Genomic DNA, 7,356 nt, shown 5'->3' on the forward strand with positions numbered 1-7,356 from the left:
TTATGGGAAGTGATTACCCAAAAAGTTCCCCCTTCTTTGCCTAATGATGTAAAGAAGTGGTTGCTGAAGAAGTCTTCAATTGATCAGGGTAGAACTGATGTGAAGAATCGTCTAGGTGACAGGGTGACACCGGCCAAGGAACGCTTAGGTGCAAGAATTGAGTTCAAGACACCTATAATGCCTAAGAAGAAGAATTCTACTAAAGACAAGGGGAAAAGGAAAGCTACCACTACAGACAAAAAGGTTTGGGTGGAAAAGAAGCATGGGGTGCTAGCGGAAGGGGAAACAATCCATTCTAACATTGAATGTAGGTCCTCTAAAGGATGCCTACTAGCCAAAGTAATGGATGAAGAGGAGGAGGCAGAAAAAGAATTGGAAAAGAGCAAAGAAGGAGAAGAAAGATTAGAACATTGCTTAGCTTTCGATTTATTAGATTCTTAGTTTTTATTCAAAGTTAATTTATTTCAGCTTTATTTAAATTCCATTAACAATGCAATTTTATTTTATTAATGAAATTTCAGCTTTCAACTAAATTGTTACTTTAAATTTGTTTTATTAAAGCAATGAAAAACCGAAAAAAATTGATTTTTCAGAAATTCTTCAAGTACGGAAGTCGAAAATTTTCCGAAAAATACCGAAATTCGCCCAGATTTTATTACTGAATTGGCGTCAATAATTGCGAATTGACGCCAGATATTGAGGTCTGGCGCTAGGCGCCAATTCTGTCGTCTGGCGCTGATGGCCTTTTGCTGGCGCCAGGCTCTGTTCTGCAACGCCAGTTGCTTTTCCGACTTTTGTTGACTTTTTGTTGATTCTGGAATGCGGAGATGTCGAAAAATAAAGTGGCCGCACCCGTAATGGGTTGCCTACGTATCCTTTCCTAAGGAATCAGGCCAAACGTAGCTCTCTTGAGTGTCCTACTCAAGTAATTATGGGTAGTATTTTTTAAGTTGGTCAAGATTGGTCATGTTTGAGAATTCATTGCCATCCATGTCAGTTAATTTTGCTGCACCACCTGACAGGATTGTTTTGACAATGTAGGGGCCAGACCAATTAGGTCTAAACTTTCCCCTTGGATCTAAAACATTTTTCCTTAGTGCCTTTAATACCAAATCTCCTATTTTGATATTTCTTGTCTTGACCTTCTTATTAAAATGTCTAGCCATACGAGTTTGATAACACTGAGTGTGATGTAGAGCTTCTAGTCGTTTTTAGTCGAGTAGGATCAATTCTTCATATCGTGCCCTAGTCCATTCGACTTCATCGAGTTTACTTTCTAGCGCAATACGGAGAGATGGTATTTCTTGTTCGACAGGTTGTACGACATCCATTCCATATACCAAAGAAAATGGTGTATTTCCTGTTGACGTACGGATTGACGTGCGATAGCCCCACAATGCAAAGTGAAGCTTGTCAGGCCAATCCTTGTAATTTTCTGTCATTTTCTCGATGATAGTCTTTAAATTTTTATTAGCTGCCTCGACTGTTCCGTTTGCTTGAGGTCTATAAGGGGACGAATGATGATGTTGGATACCATATTTATGTAGCAATTCTTCATATTCGGCTTGAAAGTGAGTTCCATTGTCACTTATCATTTCATGTGGGACTCCATATCGACAAATGATATTTCTCTCGATAAAAAGTGCTACATGTTTTGCGGTGAGTTTAGCATATGATTGTGCTTCAACCCACTTCGTAAAGTAATCAATCGCTACTAGAATAAATTCATGGCCTCCTGTCCCTGGAGGAGCGATCTTTCCAATTATGTCAATTCCCCATGTAGAGAATGGCCATGGTGATGTGTAGGTGTAGAGAAAAGATGGTGGAACGTGTTTTAAATTGGCATAAATTTGACACTTAGGGCATCTTTTTACATATTGATGGCAATCCCTATTCATGGTAGTCCAATAATACCCCTCTCGCATTATTTTCTGGACTAACATTTTTCCATTTATATGAGTTCCACAGATTCCTTCGTGGACCATTCTCATTATTCTTTGTGCATCTACCTTCCCTACGCATAGGAGAGCTCGACCTTTAGGTACCCTTTTATGTAGCTCGTTATCTATGAGTACATATTGAGAAGCCAAAAGTCTCAAGGCTCGTTTTGCTCTTTTGTCAGCATGAGGAGGGTATTCTCCATTGGTGACGTAGTTGAGCATGTCTGTGTACCATGGCTCTTCTTCTCGCTCTTCATCTTCGTCTTGGACTGGATTGTCATCTTCTATAGCCTGTATATATGCCGGTTTGTGCCTTTTTTCGATAGTTAGAGGCATTTGCTCGATATCCGTGGGAATCCTAACCATTGAGGCTAGTCTTTCCAAGGCATCAGCGAATTGATTTTCTTCTCTAGGTAGATATGTGTATTCTACCTTCTCTAACTGATCGGTGAGAGTTTCCAGGTAAGTTTGGTAAGGAGCTAGGCTTTCGCTCCTAACTTTCCACCTTTTTGATATTTGATTGATGATTAGAGAGGAATCTCCGAATATCCTTAACTTCTTTACTACCAATGCCAGGGCTGTTTCAAGGCCTACCACACATGCTTCATATTCAACAGCATTGTTGGTAACGTCAAAATCAAGCTTTATTGAGATTGGGACGTGTTCTTCTTTAGGTGATACTAGTAGCACTCCGACACCACATCCCTTTTGGTTTGAGGCTCCGTCAAAGTACAAGGTCCAAGTATCATCTTCAGTGACCATCAAATCTTCATCTGGAGATTCACTGTCCTGTATTGGTGTCGAGTCTTCTATTAGAAAGTCTGCCAGAAAGTCTGACACCACGGATCCTTTAATAGCTTTTTTATGGCATAAACCGTACATCGAACTGGGCTAAGTTGACTATACATCTTGAAATACGTCCATTGAGCGTTGATTTCTCGAACAAGTATTTGAGTGGATCCAATCGAGATACCATGAAAACAGTATGCACCAACATGTAATGTCTCAACTTAGTTGTGGCCCACACCAAAGCGAGGCACAATTTCTCGAGTGGTGTATAGCGTGTTTCGTATTCGAGCATCTTCTTACTTAAGTAATAGATTGCATTCTCTTTGTTTTCTACCTCTTGTGCTAGCATGGCTCCCATTGTCTCTTTGGTAACCGTCAAATATAACCTAAGAGGTATTCCGGGAAGTGCTGGCGCTAATACGGGATGATTTGCGAGATAGGCTTTGATCCCGTCAAAGGCTTTTTGACACTCGTCATCCCATATTACTGGTACATTCTTCTTGAGCTTTTTGAAGATTGGTTCACATATCGTTGTTAGTTTTGATATGAACCTACTTATGTATTGTAACCGGCCAATGAATCCTCGAATCTGTTTCTCGGTCTTGGGCGGTGGCATTGACATGATTGCTTTAATCTTGGTTGGATCTATCTCTATTCCTCTAGAGCTTATGACGTATCCCAAGAGCTTGCCCGAGGTAACTCCAAAAGCGCATTTTGAGGGATTTAACCTCATATTATATTTTCTTAGCCTTTCGAAAAATTTCCTTAAGGCTACTTGATGGCATGGACGGTCTTTTGATTTTACAATCATGTCGTCTACATATACCTCGACTTCTTTGTGCATCATGTCATGGAGCAAGGCAGTTGCTGCACGTTGGTAAGTAGCACCTGCGTTTTTTAACCCAAATGGCATTACCGTGTAACAGTAAGTGCCCCATGGTGTGATAAAAGTTGTCTTCTCCATGTCTTCTTCCGCCATGAGAATCTGATTGTACCCTGCGTATCCGTCCATGAATGAGAGGAGCGCGTGATTTGCTGTGTTGTCTACCAGAATATCGATGTGTGGCAAAGGGAAGTCGTCCTTTGGACTTGCCTTATTTAGATCTCGATAGTCGACACACATCCTTACACTTCCATCTTTATTTGGTACTGGGACGACGTTAGCGACCCATTCAGGGTATTTGGATACCTTGATGAAACCTGCAGTTATTTGTTTTTGAACTTCTTCTTTTATTTTAAGTGCTACGTCGGGTTTCATTCGACGTAGCTTTTGTTTTACAGGTTTCATTCCTGGAATTAATGGTATAGTGTGTTAAGCTATTTCTCTGTTAATGCCTGGCATATCTTCATATGACCAAGCAAATACATCGATAAATTCTCTAAGCAAGTTAATTAAATTGGTTCTTTCTTGTTTATTCAATGTTAGTCCGATTTTAACTTCTCTTTTATGAGTTGAATCATTTGAGATGTCAACTATTTCAGTCTCTTCAATTACTAGTGTTTTCTTTTCAAGTGTTTCCATTGCTTTAATAAATTCTTTATCTTTTTCATCGTTAGCTAAGCAATGTTCGTCATCTTGGGTTAAGGAAGAACACGAGAAGTAAGGAGAATGAGCGATATTATTATACTCTGAGATCATTACATCAAAGAGTGATATGTCCTCAGGGACTGGATCACTAACTATCCTAGGAGAAGAAACAGGAAAGGAAGGCGTTATAACTAAAGACTTAGAAGATCCTATGGGGAAAGACTCTGACTCTGACTCTGACTCTGACTCTGACGATTCTTCAAACATTGGCCCTTGTCCTGTTGTGATTGATATCTTCCTCCCACTTGGAGTAATCACCTTGATAGTCTTGCGCCACCCTTGCAGTAATCCTTCAGCTGGAGTAATTAGCTTCGAGGGATCGAAGTTTTCGCTTTGTAGGACCGTTTGAATGAGTGAGGAATTGTCTTCCTCATAAACTGGCTCATTCTTTTCTCGCCCAAACAGTAATCCCATGACGTTAAAGTCAAAGCATGGAGGTATTTTCTCCTTATGAACGGGAATTGGGATTTCATAGCAATCCAACAAAATCTCGAATCCTGGTTGTCGTATGCCATTTACAACAAATGGTTCGGGAAATTCATAGCATGGATAGTCCTCTCCTTCTTTTATAAACTAACCATTAAGCGTAAGAGGGTACTGATCCATGGGAATTGCTTTCTTTTGAATGCGAGCGTCCCTACGTGCTTTTAATTTGTCCTGGGCTCGCTTAAGATCTTTCCGAGTCGGTTCGAAACCAAGTCCGAAAGTATCTAGTTTAGGGAGGCCAGGTGACTCTATCGATTTTGCTATCCCCTTCTTCTTCCCTAAGGTCATCCCAGGGAAGTGTCCTTGTTTTTTCAGCATAGTGTTGATAATCATGTTGGAATGGGGGTCGTGGCAAAGAGATGTCCTTTCATCCTCTTGGATTAAGAAGACTTCTTCGTTAAAGCCCCATAGGTCTTCATCATCTTCGTCGTGCTCCACGTTGATGATTGAATTCTCTATTGACTTGATCCTCATTGGCGAAGCATCAATGGTTATGGGGATTCCTCCAACTATAGCTTTCACTTGTTGGTGGAGAGATGAAGGGACGACCTTTAGATCATGGAGCCAAGGGCGTCCTAACAACAGATTGAATGAGGCTTTGATGTCTACCACTTGAAAAGTAGTAGCATGTTCTATTGCTCCTGCCGTCACATTTAGGGTTATTTTGCCAAGACCTTGACGTCGAGTATTATCGTAAGCTCTTATTCCTTGTGTAGACGGAGATAAATCCTCATTCTTTATGCCGAGCATCCTCGCAGTTCTAAGTGGACAAACGTTAATAGCCGATCCATTGTCTACAAGTGTCATGGGAACATTCATTCTCTTGCAGACTACTGTGAGGTTTAACGCTTTGTAGTGCTTGTCACCTTCCGGGGGTAAATCTTTATCAGAGAAAGTGATTAGATTAATTGGACTAGGGAGATCACTCGTGAGGAAGTTAACTAGTCCCTCAGGAGTGGTGTCAGAATCGATCCCGATTTTATCCAAGGCATTCATCACAGCCAACCTATGTTCTCGAGATGTTGCTAGAAGCTTCCATACATTCATCTCAACTTTTGTCTTCTTGAATTGTTTAACAATGTCATTTTCCTCGATGATAGGTATGGGAACTTGTTGTATGGTAGGCATGGTTTGCGTTGAAACAGGAGGTTGTATTCTCCCGGATCTTGTGAGGACGTTTATTGATGCATCTTCTTCAGCCCAAATGTCGTCTGTGGTGTATGATATGGAAGGTGAAGGTTCTAATATGTCTTTTAGATAGACATCTTCTTCATCACTGTCCCATACTCCATTAACATTTATATCCTCTTCTTGTTGAATTTGGACTAATTCCTTTCTATCAATCATTTTCTGCACCAAATCCTTGAATTTGAAGCAGTTTTCTATGGTGTGTCCTCCTGACTGATGGTATTGACAGTAATATCTATATGTTCTTTTTAATGATTCAAATGGTCTCGGTTTGAGAGGTTTGACCTTGCCACTCTCGGAGAGCATTTTAAACATTTGTGCATACGGGATCCCAATTGGAGTATAAATTTTATTGCTCTTCTTGAGTCTTTCGGTGACTTGTAAGGGAAAGTATTTTGCCTCATAAGTCGTTTTTAATGGTGTGAATTCTCTCTTAGGTTCTTGATCATATTCCTTGCGAAGTTCATTCAGCATTTTAAGAGTTTCATGTTACAGATGTGATGTCTTCCTCAGATATAGTGTGAGTATTCGTATCTCTACCTCATTTTCTAGTTCTAGAGGATTATCCTCGACATCGAAAAAGATCTCTTCTTCTTCTTCTTCGGTCACTTTGACAGGCTTAATGAGAGATGAGGGGTCGACTTCGCTTTCTTCATCGGAGATAACCAATGTGTGAGCTAGAGGTGCATTATCAATACTCGGTTTCTTACTGGTAGGAGGTATCGGCAGCTTATTACTGTCAATCAGGTCTTGGATAGCTTCCTTAAGTTTCCAACAACTTTCAGTAGAATGGCCCCTACCTTGATGATACTTGCAATGTGCATTGGGGTTCTAATTAGGCGACCTTTTCTCGACTGGTGGATCTCCAAATGGTCCAATGGGAGTTATAAGACCTTTTGCATTTAGCCGATCAAACGCGGTGTCATAACTCATGCCAATAGGAGTGAAGTTTCTCCTAAACAGTTTCTTTTGTCCTTGGTTGTTCATGGCAAGGACTTCTCCTAAATTAAAGGCGCTAACATTATTTGAGTGGGCGATTTTGGAAGAAGAAGGATTGTCGTTCTTCTTTCCTTTCCAGCCACTGTTGGAGTTATTGTTGGCAGCTTTAGATTTAGCTAAATCATCTTCAATATTAATCCCAATATCATAAACAACCTTAAAGGTATGAAGGTTATTTTGATATTTAAGATGTTTTGAATATTTTTCTTGGAGATTTTTAATGAACAATCTCACGGACTCTTTTTCACTTGGTACCTCAATCATCTTAGCTGAGGTTTCTCTCCACTTGTTAAAGAAAGATGTGAAGCCTTCATTCTCCTTCTGCTTGAGAATTTCAATTTCTTTATGGTCAGTTTCGACTTGAAC

This window comes from Chenopodium quinoa, unplaced genomic scaffold (assembly GCF_001683475.1).
Source record: "Chenopodium quinoa cultivar QQ74 unplaced genomic scaffold, ASM168347v1, whole genome shotgun sequence".
Taxonomy (NCBI): Eukaryota; Viridiplantae; Streptophyta; class Magnoliopsida; order Caryophyllales; family Amaranthaceae; genus Chenopodium; species Chenopodium quinoa.